Below are 19079 nucleotides of genomic sequence, written 5' to 3'. Positions count from 1 at the left end.
GGCACATCATTCAATATTCACACTCTCAGTAGTCAGCAGATGGTGATGTGATTTATTTGCTGCTCAGACAGTGAGTTTATTAATTGTCTACAGTTGTTTTCTTAGGGATTCACGATAGCAGCCTTTTAGCACTAGAAAAGCCTTAATATTAGATCTTTCTAAGTACCAGTATAATGAGAGGATGAGAGCATCCATCCCTTGGTATGGGTGGAAATGGTACAAAGTACAAAGTCAAGCACTTCCTCTAAATTTTAGGCTTTATCCTCGGGTTTGATTTTGTACATGAGCAGGGGGTTCAAAGCCCAGATTCCATTGACTTGCTGACATCCACATCATGCAACACCAGGGCTGGCATTTAGATCCATTGTGCAGTTCTCTGCCACTCAAAGCAGGTCAATGATTAATTGTACCATCAAACTGCCAGCCTACTGCCCACAAACACCTGTGGATGAAACTTCTACATGCTAATTTTCTGCTTTGGCTTAGCTGGGAGCTCAGCAGCAGGATCAGGTGAGAGGTGGGAACACTGCAAGGCAAACAGGAGGAACACTGCTCTTGGATGCGGAGGGAGGTGTGGGAGGAAAGAACAGTCTTTCTCTCCTGGTGGTAGTGATTGCTTAGGTCCACCCAGGAGGTCTCTGCAACACCAGTACCCCTCCCCTTGTTCCCTATCACCCAAAAGATCCCCCTGTGGCAACCTGTGGGTCAGTTCATAGTGTACAGTGGAACATCAAATCTATTGTAATCCGAGGAGTCAAGTTTGCAGACATTTATTCTTGGTTGTTTTAACAGTAACTTCACACAGACTAGCCATGGTAAATAGGCACCACAGCCAATAATTTACCCTTTAAATTGATTCACAATAAGTAAATAAAAGAGAAATCAAACATACTAGGAAGAGACACAAGTTTAGACAACAGCAAAACCATGCAATGGCTTTAGGAACACAGACACTGAAAGCTTTATCTGCTGGTGTACTTCATAAAAGACTTCAGGGGGTCTGTTTGTATTTTTAGTTGTTCTTTGTCAGTCTCAGAAACACTAACAAGGATCTAATAAACTATCATTTTTATACCTACACTGATCCACCACAGATCTCAATCATTAAGAAAGCATGAATTACTTAAGTTCCAAGAAGCTTTTTTCCAGGCTGTGCTATAAGAAACTACACTTCTGTAGACTTTGGTACCCCACCCTGCTCTTGGCATACAAGTTTTGCCATGGACCCATCTCTCCTGGGACTTCAGTGTGGTCAGATGTTATGTTTCCATTTGAATACATACCTTGGAGAAGAATTTTCTAACTATCCACTACACCTAACAGTAAGTGCAACTGCAGACTTGAGGAAGTAAATTACAAAGCTGCAGTGGTCAAAAGCATGTGGGAGCCAAGAAGGAACATTCTGAAATCCAGAAGGGGTTGGCACCCTCTGTGTTTGGGCAGGGAGTGCTAAATCTCATACACAGTAAGTCCAAACACTGCTCCACCCAGGAAGCAAATCTATGGTATTTGGCACTGGTCTGGCATGTGCTGGTACCTGGGCCATCCTCAAAACAAGGCTGTTTGATTCCTGGATTTCAACTGAGCCCTGCCTTAATTCAGTATTATCTCTTCTCTTCTGAAAAAGTGACAAAAATTCTCATCTGGAGTACAGATTCTTTCAGATCCTAAGATGGAAAAAGATAAAGCTTCAAGGAATTCAGAGGTATGCATCTATCATAAGGAAGCCATCTGCAATGAACAAAAGCCTAATAAGCCCTAGAAATCTAAGAAATCAAGATAAACCTATGTGTGGAGTTATTCTGGAGGAGATGACAAACCTCAGTCTATATTAACCTGAATTCATTTTTATGAAGAGGCAAGACCTATGCCAGGTATTATTGAACATCTACTATCTACTGGCACATCATCTATGTCCCTCCTCCCCTCCCAGTCCACAAACTCTACTTCACTCCATCTCTAAGTGCATGGCATGCTACTACAGCACCAAGATGAGTTCTTGAAAAAGCTGTATTTTGCATGCACTGATCAGCCACAGGCATGGAGCACTGAAGATGCCCATGGCTGTATAGAACAGTAGAGTGAGCAGCTCCTGCCTGAGGATCATGGCTCCTGCAAATATACATGTACAGCATCTTTGGCAAACTTTCAAACATACATGATTAAAAAAAATCATGTCTAAACTTTCAGGGTGATTTACTGTAGGACAGGCTAAAACTCAACAACTTCAAGTAACAATTGCCACCTCTTATCTTCAAAGTAAAAATGAAAGAGGGAAAAAAAATTAAAGAGCTGTAATAAACCATTAACTTCAGAATGCACGTAGGGTCTTTCTGGGGTATGAACTTCTCTGGAATGTTTCTCCCCTTATCTCTTGGGAAATGGCACCACAGAGGACTTCAAATGGAACTTCCAAGTTTTAGAGGCTATTTTGTCCAAACAGGCCAGTTGGACTGGACTGTGCATGAAAAAAAAAAGGGACTCACAACTTCACTGCAGAGCATGGCTCCACGGGGAGTTGGGAAATTTGCCTCAAACAAAATCCACAGGCAGATTGTCATTATCTGGCCACCTCCAGTGATTTAGGGGCTCCCTGCACCACCTAACAATCAATCAATTACCCTGATTGAACAGCCCTAGAACACAAGTTTTAAAAATGTAACTACCCATGACCCAAATTTCCTGCTGGTTATGTTGGCCTCAAGTTAGCCCCATTTGTCTATCATCAAGGGAGCCAATAAAAATAATAAAAACAGGTCAATTCTGAGCTTTCCAAAGACTGTATAAAAACATTAGTGTTGCTTAATGTAGAGCCAGCTAAAAGGGCTCAAGTTCGAACACTTTCTGCTCAGTTGCATTGTTTGGACATTTTAATGCTCTAATCATACATTCTCCAGAATTCAGAAAGACTTTGTGATAGATTTTTGTTGTTTTCCATCTCTTCCCTCCACCCTCTTTAGTTATTTATTTTTAGAACTTAAGCGGTGTAATAATTTGATGTTCCTAAGATAAACAAACTGATGTCAATTTTCTGATTTTTGCAAAAGGCTTGAATTTTGGCAGATGGGATAATAGTGAAGAAAGTACAAATATATTCTGGGGGGTGGGGGGGGGGGTTTAAACACTGAACATGACATTGTGCTTCAAAATCTTATTTATAAGATCTACAGGAATTAGGAGGAAGTGCAATAATTCAAGAAAAAAATGTTTTGCAATTCGGTGAGAGGCATTATTTTCAGTATTAAAAACCCCTGTAAGAATCTGAAGCCATATGTATCATTAAACTTATTTTTCTCAATAGAAAAGAAGAGTGAGTTTGGGAGGAAGAGGAGGTTCAGAGTTTACTTGAATTAACATGTGTCTCTGACAAAACTTAGAAGAGAACTGAGCACTGTAACCCCTGTGCTTCCAGCCCAGTGTCCTCAACTTGTCATTAAAAACATTAAAGCAAAAATCAACTTCAACCAAGTGGAATTTATTTTCTTTAAAATCTGGGAGGAAGGAGGAGATAAATCTTGAGAGACTACCTCAGTAGGTTAATATTCTAGTGGCTTTCTGTTCAGGAAGCAAAACATGTTTAATTCCTTCAGAGGTTGCATGAGTTAAACAAAACTTCTTGGAATGGGAACCACACAGCTTTATATAAGTGAATAATTTTTGGGGGAAAACCAAAACTAAAAACAACCCCAAAACCCAGCTGCAGGTAAAACCAGCAGAAGAATCAGTGGAAACTCACAAGCCCTTGGATAATTTGCTGCCCCAAACTCTGGGACGGGCCTATTTAAAACCAGCTCCTTTTATTGATAACTTAGGTGGGAAAAGAGATGTGGAATAAGCAGCTTTCCAATGTTGCCCTATTTGATTTTTCATGTTTTACCTGGGCTTGACTGTTGGTGGTTTGTGATTTGGCACACTGCATATTAACTTTCCCACTGTCCAGACAGAGGCAAGAACATTCTAACTGCTAAAAGTGACAATGGCACCAAAGGAGAACTTCATGGGTATGTGAAACTGGCTCAGATCCTTTGATGGTAATAGATCTCTGCAGGAATAGTCATTTTAGTAAAAACAACAGGCGCTGCCAAGCTAAGGAGGAGTCCTTGCTGCCTGCAGTGCTCAGCTGCCCATAAATCAAATGCTGCTACTCGCTGTTTTACACTGTTTGGCCATCTGAGATTTGGGGTTGGTTGCACATAATTTCCATATGGGTGGGAAGATGTCTGTACTCCCTGCAAAACAATTATTTCATGTATTTAGTTTTTATTAAATGGCCTACATGTGACTAGTGATTTCACACAATAAATCAGTTAAGTATGATCTTACCATTCAAATTATGATTCACCATATGAAGCTCTTGAAATCATTATAATTATTGACTTAGGCAGGTTTTGAAAAAAGTGTACCTCTGCTTTGTCTTATCTTCACATATTTCTAGCGTATCATTCAGGAATAAGCAACCCAGAACATAACACAGAAAAAAAGTTCTTCAAAGTACCACACTCTCACCATTAGGAAACACTTCAATTTGTGCATATCAAAATATAGAGCATACAGGTGATTTTAGATAACCAAAGTCCACTATCTGTGTATTTTCCTTGTCAGGAAGTAAAGTTTTAGTCTCAAACTTATGTTTCCAGCTGGGGAGAGGCTGACAAAGCCTCTCCTTGCAGGGAGAATGAGCAAACTTTGGCCTTAGGGGAAAGCAGACAAAGCACTGAGCAAATTCACAGCAGTTTGAGAGTGGAGGCATAAGATGCTGGGAGTAAATGGCTGCCCCCAGTTTAAAAAAAAGTGTAAGCCATTCAAGATCAGGAGGGACATCAAGTGCCTTTTGTTGGAGACCAAAACAGCTTTATGACTTGCCCCTGCCAATACCAAGAGACTGCACCTTCCTCTCTTTAATGGCAGTGTCTGTCTAGTCACTTGATAAATGATACAGAAACCCACCAAGAATACACATATAAAGAAAACAGTGCAGAACTAAACTGCTAGTAAGAGACACAGGAAACAGTAGGACCATCTAGGACCAGTCTCTGTCATTACTTTTAATGATTCTTCTGTTACAATGAAATATCCCTACAGAGGTAAATCAATCTCCTGCCCTCTTTTCTGCATTTATCACCCACTCGGGCACAACATTGCCCGAGGAATGGGGGCTCAGCAGCAACAGTGTACTGAAAAAAAATGTTCTCAAAACTGGATAGACAATTTTCAGGCTCTCCCTGTAGAGAGACAGCATCTTAAAATTTTACTATAAACAAATGAAAGAAAAGGAGTAAGCTTTCCAGAAGCTATTTTTGACCTGGCTCACACTGTCAAAGATACAAATTCACATTCACCCCTTGTTCACATTCTCCCAATTAGACTTCATTCTCACTTTCCACTCACCACAGCAGCCTCTTCCTTGCGCACGTGCTAGAGTGTTTCTGTGACTGTGCATTAAATCAAATAATTCTAACCATACTGGTTCTCAGCTTGGGTTTACTGCTTGGCCACAGAAACACACTAGTTGTCAAGGACAAAGACTGGACTGCCTCCTTATGCAACAGTGCCAACTTAAAGCTTAGATGAGCTAGAGTTTAAGGGTGCCAAGAGATAAAAGAAAATTATAGAAATAATCACCTGCTCATTGGATGACTTCTTCAGTACACTGTCAAATGGCCAGCTGCTTAATTGGTGTCTATCAGCCAACACTACAGATATCAAAAGCCCTTTGATATACCTGATGAATATCTATCCAGGATGTTAGAAGTTACTATAGAACACAGTGACAAGTCAAAGGCAAGAAGAAATTACTGAAAACATGAAACTTTTTAAAAGCACAACATCTGTAAGCTCTTCTGGTCAGAGATAATTTTTTAATGTGTCTTGCATAATTCCAAAAAAACAGCACTGACACTTAACAGCTAATATGTGATAACAACACAAGTATTTAAAACAAGCTTTTCAAGCCCTATCATTTCTAAAACCAAAACAAAAGCAAAGCCCAGGACAGTTCTTTCTGCCAATAATTCCCTAGCCTATGATCATGACCTAAGCAATTGGATTTCATCTGGATCCCACAGCCAAAGTAGTATATTCCAGTATTTTTCTTTAACTAATATCCTTAGGACATAAAAGAAACTATATTTTGAACAACATAAGTAAGATTTCTTAACACATTTCTCCTGTCTTCACTGAGGACCACAGTTGCTTGACAACAATTTCTTATTTTTAATCTTACAATGTCTTCAGTTATTTCTGTTTCTTCTGCTGCAACAAGCAGATACTGTCACTATGCCAGTACTGCAAGACTTAGATATTTTAAGAAAATTCAAATGCCTACTGATATCTCTTCTTCCACAGCACCAAAATCACCTCATTGTAGTGAGTTATGCTGTTGGGCAATGTATGATTACACGGTATGGTCCAGTTTTTCCCTCTCTCTTTGGAAATCATTGACATGTACAGCTGTGTTAAGATATTTTAATGGGTTCATGGGGGCTCAGCAGCACCAGCGTACTGAAAAAAGGGATATTTAATAAGTCTGGGTTTTATTAGATGAATCTATGCAAGAATAATGAGAATTTTACTTAAATCACTCATGTCTGGCATGAGGGACTCATCAGCAGGTTAAAAAGGGAATACTTCCAACCTACTCAGTCAAAGCTTTTAGCTGTGATAGCTTCTACAGACTTGCTTGGTAAAAACATGAATCAGCAGAGCAAACACAGTGTCAGCAGAATGAAAAAGGAATACAGGCACAGCCAAGATAAAACCAGTATCAGAAAAAGATCTTGGTGCTCTGCATGTCAGGATCTTTTGTGTATGGCTTTTGAAGCTGTTTGTTTCTATCATTCTTGGAATATTGAGAAAATTGCCAGAACATGGTAGGGGTTCAAAACTGAGAAAAGGGCACAAAGAGAACATAGTATCCTATGAGGTTAAATCTCATCAATTTCGAGGGAAACAATGGGAAAGCATTCAACCATGCTTTCAAAGCAAGGGATAAGAATCCAGAGGGTTAGAAAACAAATAAAAGGGGTATAAATCACGAAAAATATAGTATAACCAATTTGGTCATTCAATAGTGCAGATCATGTCTGCAGAAGGAAGGGATTCTGTCCCAAGAGATGATTACTGAAAAAGATTTGGGAGATGCTCAGGACAAAGAAAAGGTTTGAATTCCTGCTTAGATGACTAGCTGTTATCATTCAGGTTAGAAAAATAGATGACCCAGTAGAGAGAAAAGGTCTAAAAAAATAATGAGTGGACTAGAGAAGGTAGGTAGGGAATGACTGCTCACTCTGTCTCACCACAACAAGAAAGAGGCAATACGCAAAGCTGGAAAGGAGCCAGTTTAAAGAGCAAATTAAATGGAGGTATTTCCTCATGCAATTTGCTCAGATGTGGAACGTCTTGCCAAATGTTGTTGTGCTGCTAAATTCTTACTTGGGCTCGCAAAGATGATGGGAAGTCTCACAGGGGGAAAAAATTCCATCAAATATTAGTAAATACACAAAACCCACAACTGTTACAGAACTCATAATGGTTGGAACAGGGAGAATATCATATAACCTTGTCCACTTCTCTTAATCTTCTGTAGGCAGCTGTTTTTGAGCAGAAGTGAACTTTTTTTTGTTAAACAAACTAGCTCAACTGCATTTTTGCTCCAATCCGTAATAAACATACTTACATCAAGGCCAAGGCAAAAGGACCAATGTCACTATAAAAGACAGTATCCATGGGACAGAAGTAGGAAAGCAGGTTTACTACAGTATGTGGCAGTGTCAGGATTAATTCCTGTATATCGTGCCGAGTCCATATTTCTAAGAGGATGTGAAAAACTAGAGATAACATTGAAAGGAGTTACAAAACAATTGAAAGGGCAAATTTCATAGTGGGAGACAATTCCTTACCAAAAGGAAGAATAACAATTTATGTATGTCTCTTTGGACAGAAGAAAATTTCAGAGTATGAGACAGCTCTTGAATCTAGTGAAGAAAAGCACATGAGGAACGAGGGAAGTTGAAACTATGATTTTTCCAGTTCTCAAGTTGGTGAGGATGTTCCAAGTGGTGTGCATATTTCACAAAGACTTTTGAGGGTGAAAGGGCAGAAAACAAGCAGAAAGCACAGACTCAGTGGTCTCATGGAACAGAATATTGTGCATTAAATACATCTGGCGAGGAGAACTGTTAGCACAGTTCTTGATTGCAGTGAAAGGAATTGTGAACTGTGAGGGAAAAACACTTCAGAAACAGCAAAAAGGATGAAGGCACTACATGCTGTGAAGGCTGTATGCAGTGAGTCAGAAAAGCAGACTGACAGTCAAAACAAGGCCATCTTGTTCTTTTCCTTCACATTCTTGCCTTTTCTAGCATCTCTTTTCTCTCAAATCTTCCTTTTATGCCTCCTCCTTCAGTCCTATGTTAATCTACCATCAAATGTTCCAGAAATTCCTCAGAGCTGCAGGAAAACCTCCAGACATTTGTGATGGGTCAGACCACGGTGGACACTGGTACCAGAAATGAAAAATGAGGGCTGGGGATGAGGGTAAAACGGCAAAACCAGTCCTATCAAATGAAAAACAAAAGGAGTTTGGAGCCTGCATGACTGTTTGGGTCCATCTGAAAGACATTTGTTTTCTGGCTTTCTGTGTTTAAGTGTGTTATCTTACCATCAAACTTTTTAAAATAAATCCAGTCAACTTCTCTCCCTAGAAGCTTGATATTAACAGACAACCAGGATATCAATCATACATTGCCACAAGCCACAATGCCAGTTTGCACCAAAGCATCACTCAAATAATGATTTCAACTAAGATTGGGCCCAATGTACACCTGGTATTTTTTAGTGATACTTAGAGATCATACTTTTACATAAAATATGCTGAATAGGGGTACTATCTTGAGCAGAACATACCCCATTTTGCAGTACCCCTGAGATTAAAGAAACTTGGTGAAAATCTACCACTAAGACAATCTACACTAAAACAAAAACTGTTGGAATTTACTAAAGTACTAGTGACTGAAACTCCTTGATGTCAAGAAACTTGAAAGACATTTAAAACATCAACTTGCATGAGATGGTTGTATGAGACTAGGTACCAGAGCACGTTGTTGTAGAAATTTAAGCAGTAGCTAATTTGAAAATGTTTTGCATTGTATTTGAAATATTTTACACCTTGGTTTGCAGAGAGACAAAGACATAATACATAAAAATACATGGACATGGGAGGTTTGCAGAGGAGATCCCACTGCCCTGTCCACAGGCCCAGCTGGAACCACAGGAAGGAGACACAATGGCAACACAAAGACACAAAAAGGGAGATTATCGTTCTGCTGCAAAGCACCACAGCCGTTAATCAGTACAGTAAATGTTATCACGATAGAGTACTGACATTTCTAGCCCTTGTACAAGGCTCACTATGCTTCAAGCAGGATTCAGACTTTCATGGTGATTAAAGGCAGATGTCATATGTATAAGTTTATAACTTAAGAATGCCTGGTTCATTTTTGTGTGTGGAAGGAATCTTTCATTCACAGAACATCTTCATTGGAGGACACTCACTGCAGCATGATTTGCACATGGAAGAACCTTTTTTTCCTCTCTTCAGGTTGGAGAATAAAATAAAGTTAATTATAGAACCATATCTCATTCCATCCTATGAAGTGCATCAGGTTAATAATTTTCCTGTCCAGTTTTTTAGCACCATGAAAAATTAATCAGGTTACCATCTTTCAGAGAGCAGCAGATGGCAGAACAGTTATACTCCAAAGAAAAGTACATTTTTTTTCCCTATAAATGTGTGAACTGCAGCAACAAAAACTACTCAGCATGTATACAATATTAAACATCAAGTGAAATACAGGCATAGGCAAAATGACATTTCTAGTGAAACATTATTGAAATCCCACTCTTTTAGTCTTCTCATCCCATCTTGGAAATGCTTTCCTGTTCTAGAAACTAACAGTTCTCTTTTCAAACACAATTTAACTCAACCACCTACAAACTGTTTCTTAAGCTCCCTAGCTGAGCAGGAATCTTCTGTGCTGGTATTCACCTGCAGTGATGAGCAGACTGCACAGCCAGGGCTGCTGTGGGTTTGTGAATTTTTAGGATGCTTGTTATTAGAGAGTACATGCAACACCTGCTTGTCAGTCATGATGTTCTTTGCCTCTTGGCCCACATGTCCTTCCTTTGGTTGGCATGTGGCAAGTCCTCTCCTCTTTTGGTTCCTTTCACCATTCCCATCATCCCCATATGGAGCCAGGCCAGCTGGGTGGCACTGGCAGGGGTTTTGCTGTTGGCCCCTTGCTCTGGATGGAAAAGTTGTCAGACTGATTTCCCAGTGCCAGCTGCAAGGGCCATGTGAGGGCATCCTGGCCATGTGCCGGGATTGCTCCTGCCACACCTCCTCCCCATCCATTTGTCCAGCATGAGCTACAAGTAGAAAAACCATCCCATTTTCTGTCCGCCTGGGATTTCCCTCCCACTCAGCCAAACGCCTGAGTCAGCATAGCTATCCCTCATGAAATCCCATTTGCACAAAAGGAGACCACTGGAGCATAGGACATCTGGTCCCAATATCTAAAACCACTTAAATCATGCATGCCATTCCAAACATTTAAGGACTTCAGAAGTTTTCAGTTTTTTTCATATATATTTCCTAGTTGCTTCATGCAGAAAGCATTTATGTTCCAAGTTTCACTCTAAAGAGGTGGGCAAATATAAATTCCACCTCATTTTAACTAGGGGAAAAAAAAATATCCCGCTTTAAAGATAAGACCAGTTCTGGCTTAAGCTACTTTTATGTTAACTACATTTTAAAAATTATTTTAGGAGAGTACCAACATGTCCTGAAATACAACACAATTCAGATTCCATTAATAGGCAACAAAAGGTGGTTATTATATTCAATATAAAAAAAGTCCCAAACCTTTCCAATAAAGAAAGAAAACCCCCACAAATTCAGCTGTACATGCTAGAAGGTGAGGTTCCAAGATGTTTTTCAGTTAGTTACCCATTGTGATTTTTGGTAGCAAAGAAAGGACTCCTGGCCCAGTGGTCAGCACTAGACTGATCCTCTAGAGACCAATGCTCAGCTCCAAGTCCAAATGTGAGCTTCTTGCCTTTCTACACCTGTAAGCAGTGGTAGCTTCCCATGCTACCAAACACTAATTTGAGTGCTCTGATAGCCTGATGCTGAGGCCTGGATATGAGAAATAACATTCAGTGTAGTTAAGAATTCCCTTTACAGCCCCCACATACATTATGAGTAATGGTATGCTGATGCCAATACAACACAGGCAGACTTGAGTCCCCTGTAACCTATTTAGTGTGAGCATCAATAGCCATCAAGTTATCACAAGACAGAGCTCACCATCAACTGGCTTCTTTCTACAAAAGCCAGTATAAGTATGTCTGTGTATCTCACAGTCTCTCTTGCACAGGTCTTACAAAAGAGAATTTTGATATAATTTCTTTCCTTCTTATCTGGCTCCCCACACTTCGGGAAGGGAGTGCTTCCAACCTTTACCATTGTAGCATACTCATACTACTATAACAGCAGAAAAATCCAAATTTCTTCTTAAAGTACTACTAGAAAATTCTAAAATCACTCCACAGCACTCCACTTTTCTAACAAGCCATCTGTCAGTATGCTCTCAGGACATGACAATCAGACTTCTGGGTCATAAGTGATACTCTGTATGGAGACACCACTGCAGCAAAAAAAAGGGAGGTCTGAGACACCCTAGTTTGATGAGAGAATCCAGAGTACCTTTGTTATATATTGTAAGGCACAAAATACTTTAAATCATTTCTCTGAGCCTCAGATCATATTTGGGAAGGCAGACTAGTATTACAAAGCTCTTTTAGACACTGTTTATTAACATCAAAATGAAATATGAAAAGCACTTTCTGTTAAATCCAGGATCTGAACGACTCTTATAATGTACCCTAAATGAAGTAAAATGGTATTGCAACAGCTAGAAATAACTGTGTTATTACTAAAAATAATTTTTTTACTGCACTAATGCACGTTTACTCCTAAAAATAACTTTTCAAAACAACATCATCACAATTAAGTTACCCAGAAATGTTACCATGTGAGTTAGCACTCCAGTCATCACCTGGGACCCTCACATTCCAGACTATTTCTAGTTTTTGTGGAGCAAGCATTTTGATCTTCCCAACAGAAAGTGCTGCAGGCCCTAGCAAAGATCATATAGCCCACAAAATGTCTCTGCTACTGTGCAAGAAAAGCAGCATGGGAAGGGGGTGGGTGAAGATAAATGTATACACAGTTGTTTCTATTTAAAATTTCACCTTTCCTTTTTTTTATAACCACTACAAAAATCCTAAACTAGTCTCAGAACAATCTCTTCTCCCACCTCCAAATAACGTCCCTCTGCCACCTCAGTCACGGCCACTTCTGTCAGATCCTAGCAAACTACTGCTTGGTGGTCTCTCTGTTCTACCCTGAGTCATATTTTAATTAGTAAGAGCATCGAGAAGAGATCAGTGTACAGATATTGGCGAATCTTCAAACAAGAGTACACGCTGTCCATTTTATTCACAATGAAAAAGCTCTTAAAGAGATTTTGATAAAGATTTGCCTCCTGCTTGCAGCCCACGTTTGTAATGTTTATATAAGTGAGAGATATAAATCTTTTTCAAATGAACCCCACGGTTTTTAAACCAGCCTCGTTATAAACTGCCTGTTTCCGTTTTGCCTGCCTAAGCAAGCAATGCAGGGCCTGCTTGGGATAGACTGGAACTAATTTAATGTGCTCCAGGTTTAATCCCCATCCTCCCGGCTTTTACTCGCAGATTTTACACAGAGGACTACTGCTGACTTTAACAATGATTCATGTGATAAGTGGGTTTCGATTTGTTTTTCCACATCAGAAAACATGGAAGAGAAACGCCACCAAAATAATTTTAATAAAACATGGCCGAGACGGAGCAAAGCTGAACTAAGAATAATTAAACTTTAACACCAGAACTGTTTCTCTGTGTTTCAATTCATAAAGGCGAATTTCTAGCTCGCTTTATGCAGAAGAGCAAAGAGAAGCGCGCGAACCTCTCTGCTGGTGTGCAAGGAGGCCGGCGCGCAGGGCCGCAGCCCAACACGCAGGAGGAGCGCGGCCCGGGATCTGCGATGAGGAAGGCGAAGCAGCGGGACAGCCCCCACGGCGGCACAGCCCCCGTGGCGGGACAGCCCTCACGGGGGCACAGCCCAACGGCGGGACAGGCCCCCACGGCGGGACAGACCCACGAGGGGACAGGCCCCCACGACGGGACAGACCCACGAGGGGACAGGCCCCCACGGCCGGACAGCCCTCAGGCTCCCGGCGGCGCCGGGCGCTCCCGGCGGCGCGGCCCGAGCGCTCCGGGCACGGCCTGCAGGTGGCGCTGTTGGAGCGCGGCGGGCGCGGAGCCGCCGCCTGGCAAACTGATCCGGGCTGGGCTCGGCCTCTGCAGCCGCGTCCCAGCAGCAGGAAAATCCTGCTACGTCCTTTCTGCTGCCGACATGCTGCTTAGCTCTCTCTCTCTTTTTTTTTTTTTTTCTTTTTTTTTTCTTTTTTTTTAATTTGTTTTAAATTCACAGGAGCAAAACGCTCATTAGCACGGCACACTGAAAAAGGGACAGCAATTACAGATGTAATAGCTGTTTATTTTTGCAAAAGGTAACTGAATGACTGATGCAGAGAACACGTAGATGCTATTTTGCAATCATCTTCTCGCGTATCGAATTCCCTGCTCATTTACATAAACCAGATGTTTCCCCGACAAACCAAATTCCTTGAAGAAAAACCAGAAGTTGCTATACTTCATGTCCAAAATGAAAGATGATGTGAATGTTCCATTAGCCACTAAAGGCAAATGTATACTTAAAGTGCAACAGTTTCCTTTTATTTAGCACAACTTTTGTGAGGGCTTAGATGATCCTCGGCAGAAGCATTAGAAAAGAAAAATGAAGCTACTTAAATTTACCCACTGGCCTCAATAGCTCCTACTTCCCTTGGGAGTGAAATGTCTTTGCCAGATCTTGACCCTCGAACCAGTCCACAGGGTGGACAAATACTCTGAAACAAGCAATCAGAATTCCTCATTCTTGCAGGAGAGCTGGCTCCTGGAATCTTTCTTTCTGGTACCAGATTCCCAGAGGATCATTGAAGAATAAGAATGATTGTTTTACTAGTTTAGTGGTAATTTAAAACTTGCAACCTTTTAGTACACGTGGGTAAAGTGAGGGACATGAAAAATACATATTTGCTGTTACTGAAAGAAAAAATTATTGTCAGGAAAAAAATTCTGAAATCTCTGTTACTAATTCTTACTGGTTTTACCAAAAAAACAGCTTGCTAAAGTTCTAGATTACTACAGGAACAATGTTTTATAGTAAACTGAAGTGCTGAATTCATGGAGGATGCCTGAAGGTTATACTTGTAACTAATCTTCCAGAGCATACCCTTATCCTTCAACAGATGGATCTACCAACTTTTGGTGTGAAGCTATTAAAATCCTCAGGCACAGAGCAACAGAAAATTTGCACTAAAAGCAAAACATTTAGCCTGAGAATAACTAGTAGGTAACTGATCAACAGTCAAATGACCAATAATAACCCAAACATCCTGAAAAGAGCAAGGGTAACCTCCAAAAGCCAGTATTTCATGCCGTTTCAGCAAAGAGTGTGATTAAATGTAGAATATTTAGTGCCATGGCCACAAAATTCAGAACAGGCTCTGATGCTGCAGGCAGGAATGTAGAAACCACACAGCAAAGGCAACTTTGCTAATGGCAATGGCAAAACAATGGGTAAAATTTCTTGATTTGAAAAATGTTGGGAATCCTGGGATGTTCCAAACTCACTCTTTATCCTGAGACTGAGGTATCAATGGGTTTTGCAAGAGCTGACTCAGCTTTCAGCTGTAAGAAGTTCTCCTTGGAACCAGCACAACCCTCTGTGCTCTTTTCAGCACAGGGTAGCAAACACCGAGCCAACTGCAAAATAACTGAGAATTGGAGTCCACCAGTTCTCAGTCTTGAATTAGGTCACACGTTTCACTAGCCAGATATCTCATCTAACTATACCATGAATTGAGAAGACAAGGTTATTAAATGTCTACATCAAACCACTCCAGGAACGTATGTGGTAACTTCAGTAAAGCAAAACTGAAACAAAATACTCCAGAACAATGTGTTACAATTAACCTTTACTATTGGTCCTTTCAAAAGACACTGTGGCCCTAGAAGGGCCATGTGGCCCTAGTGTGTGGCAGTCATGTTTCCCTGTCCTGACAACAGCAGAGCACTGCCACAAAGCCCACAGTTCTCACATCCAAATGCTCCTACCCTGGCCACTGAGACAGCCCTACCAACTACTGTTAAATCTTCCACGTCCACAAAAGCTACTCTGGGTGTCTCAAAATCTTCTGTACTTATGTTTCCACTTTCTGGCAAGAATGATTACATGAATGTGATCATGTACAAAAGGATGAACATCTATCCACAAACTGAGCCTCCTGCCAACACAGACAAAAAAAAATGACATGTATAACAGGGGAAAAAAAAAAGTTAAAATACTGCTTTGGCTGCATCCCTCCAAGCTGCAATGAGCAGTGAGCCTTTGAAAGACATTCCTTCAAAATCACAAGTTCTCAGTTTACAGTTCTTTCCACATAAAATAACGTGGCATCATCATATGCTGGCAGAATTTTAACTCAGTCTAGAATGGATTTCCCCCCAAATCTTATTATGCAAATAAATAAACAAACAGCATGACTGATCCACCATTTTAACACAACATAATCAGAGCAATTATAAGTCAGCATTTATGCCTTTTTATTTTATTAAGAGGGAAAAATCCAATCTCTCAGTGTATATATCGAAAAGATTGCTCACATTTTTTGTTCCCAACACTCACAAGTAATACACACTAATTACCATCAGACCTTTACATATCTGATATCACAGGAGAGGGCTGAACCCAAGCCCATGCTACATAATTAAATTCAAAGTTTTCATCTTAGAGCAAAGACCAGATTGATAGCATGGTGAAGCAAAAGCCCTTATCTACACAACTGATAGAGTAAGTATGCAAAAGCTCAGGAGGTTAGGGGGTAGCCTGAGCTCCCATACTACTCAATCTCTGCCAATTTGGCATCAATTAGACCCCTAAGAATGAGACTGATATTCTCAATTTACTTGGTATGTGCCATAAATAGCCAGGATGCAACAATGCCTTTAAACCAATGGTCTAAAACTACAACATTTCCTTGCTTATTGCTTATCAAAATCAGTGTCAAACGGATTCTTCCAGTCCCATCTGATGTTTTTCAAAAAATCAGTAATGATACTTGCCTGGCTGCAATATTTGTGATACACTGCTTTATCTTTTAAAAAATGTTGTAGTCTGCCAGATCCAGTGTCAGGGTTTCACACTATTGGTGGAATTTTAGTATTATTTCTACCAAGTCTCAAACTTTCCAGAACTTAATTTTTATATTTAAAGCTATCCACTCATGAAGAACAAACAACTCTCTCCACGGATATGATATAGATACTTTTTAAAAAATCATGGTGCAAAACACAAACAGCTGTAAAAATTAAAATACCAAGTCAATTTTTCTGACACTACATAACTGTTCCCTAGAGTGTGTATTTTGTTCACAATAAACTGTAATGTGTGAGGAACTGAAAAAGAAACTCGATGCATTTTTCTCAGGAAGTTTTTCCCCAACAGATTTTTGTCAGAATGACTCTCCTGGTCTGTATAACATCCTTTGCTTCTCAGTCTTCTATGCCTGCTACATTATTCAGCTGCTAGACTGGTGAATTATGAGGTTATGAATAACATGATGTTCAGTATTTATATAAAGACTGCACTTAAGATGTTTTTTTGGAAGAAATGCAAAAGCAGCTTGCTTCTCAACAAAAAAAACCTAAAAGCACATGCTGAAACAGACATGGAAGGCTGACACTACCAACACTGAGGAGCACTTGGAACTTCTGCAATGGGTGGGGAAAAGTTGGGAAGGGCGGCAATTAGAAATGTTTTGGAAGAAGAAAACATTTTTTAGGGTGAAAGTTAATTTTTACTGTGCCAATCACAATTTAAGTTAAATTCAACTTTATTTTTCCTCGTTCAGTTTATGATCTCATCTAGTCATCAAGGATGATTGATGATGTTTCAGCATTTGGGCATTTGCCAGTTGCAAGTAAAAGGGAATTATTTATTTTTCTTTAGCACTATACTGCTGCCATTAACTGTATCCCACCCCTTTTGTTTACAGCCTGTCACTGAAGCCACAGTTTTATTTTAATGTGGTATAAGCTCTTGTCTGGGGTTGATAGTGTAAGTGATCTAGCAGACATCTTGCACAAAGAGCATCATTTCGCACAGAAAACACACAGCCTTTACTTCTGAAATTATCCCTGCCACTGATCCAGACAGGATTGTCCTCTCCCATTAAAATGTGGACTTCAAAGCCCTAAGTGAGCAATGGACGCTGTCAGTTTCCTTGTGGTAAAACTACATTTATTTAATCCCTTTAAAAACAAACAAACATGAAAATTACTTTGACCTTTGCCTTGGCACAAGGATTCTGATTTGAAATGTGTATTACATGTCTAACACGCTGTAACTGTGTCCAGCTGAACTGGGCCAGATTTATGTGCAATTAGGAAAAAAGGAAACCAAAACAATTTCATTTTCATTTTTGTTAATATCAAAACATCTTGTAGCAGCATTAAGTTTTAACTGAAACACACAGAACAATGAAAAAAGAAAATAACTGGAGAAGCAGTGATCTGATAAAAACTGCATTAAAGAAATAATATGGACTTTCTCACTTGCATTTTTTCTGGATTAAACTATGCAAAAATGTATGTTTGAATGTCCCCACTTTGGCTGTTCATAAGCCACAGGGAGGTTTTCTTGCATGAACTCTTCAACCTGAGAGTTTTAGCAGAAAAGCTTCTTTACAAGGCTTAATTAAAAGCAGGTTTAAGTCAGGGCCCTCATTCAGTCTGGGTTTTATTTTGGCCTTCGTTCTGTGTCAGAAGTCAAGTCCCAAAAGAGAAATGAAGGTCATTATTGAGTCAAGAGAATATTTTCTCTTCATTCTAAGCCCAACTAAACATGTTTCAGGTTTGGGTTTAGGTATCTCCAAATGAGATTTTATATAATATGCACCTAAGGGTGAAACACAAGAAGATGCTAATCACAATGTCTAACTTTGCCCTACATAAAAAATAATGTGCCAAAAGCACACTGCAATCTTCTTTGCATGCAACTGGTTTGGTATGGGAAACGAACATTCTAAACAGATGGAGTTCACAGTGAGTGTACTTCACACTGTCAGATGTTCACGATAAATGCAGCGTCATTGTCATGAAGCGTGGTAAATAGTCATGCAGCCACACTACAGAATGCACTGAGCAATGTACCAAACAGAACTGCACTGGCAGATCTATCAGAAAACATTCAACCTTTTTTTTTCCCAGAAAGTTTTCAAGAATGTTTTAAGTAGTAGTTTCTTGGAGACTTTTGACATTGAATACTAGGCTAGTGGTTTTTAGAGCATGCTCTGCTTAAAAGCAAGATTATATTTTAGCATGAATCGCTATAAAAAAGTTCATTCCTATCAGTCACTCTAGTGCAAGGAACAAGGACCAATAGCCAAGCAGTAAATCACTTCAGCTAACAGGAAATGTATTATGTTATCCTTGGTGGTTTTGTAACTGGACAGTAGGCACAGCCTAGTGCATCCTGTTTGCAACCAATAGTAGAAGCAGATGCAAGACTGTGATATTTGTCACAAGCATTTCTAAGAACAAAAACATGGTGATGCTTTTCAAAAGGCTTTTCAATGTTCACCAGATGTGGAGCACATGTGACCCTTGAATGTGAAAGAATAATGTGACAATAAAGTTGAATCAATACAACATGTGCCAGTAATCACACCAAGATGACATGCAAATGTTTTAAAAACAAAAATATGTAAATTATTTTTAGTTCTTCGGGACAGAAAAACCTGGCACCTGGTCATCCATGAGTTGCTGTTTTCATCCTCATTTGAAAGCCC

At 39.9% G+C, this 19079-nt stretch overlaps 1 protein-coding gene across 1 annotated transcript in view; it reads right to left on the bottom strand.

The window, feature by feature from the left end:
• SCFD2 (sec1 family domain containing 2) overlaps window positions 1–19079 on the bottom strand; it is a 187284-nt gene that overhangs the window by 106869 nt on the left and 61336 nt on the right. The window lies entirely within an intron of this gene.

Source organism: Agelaius phoeniceus, chromosome 4 (assembly GCF_051311805.1).
Source record: "Agelaius phoeniceus isolate bAgePho1 chromosome 4, bAgePho1.hap1, whole genome shotgun sequence".
In the NCBI taxonomy this organism is placed as follows: domain Eukaryota; kingdom Metazoa; phylum Chordata; class Aves; order Passeriformes; family Icteridae; genus Agelaius; species Agelaius phoeniceus.
Note: the sequence above shows the minus strand (reverse complement) of the source record. Positions and strands in the feature narration are given on the sequence as shown.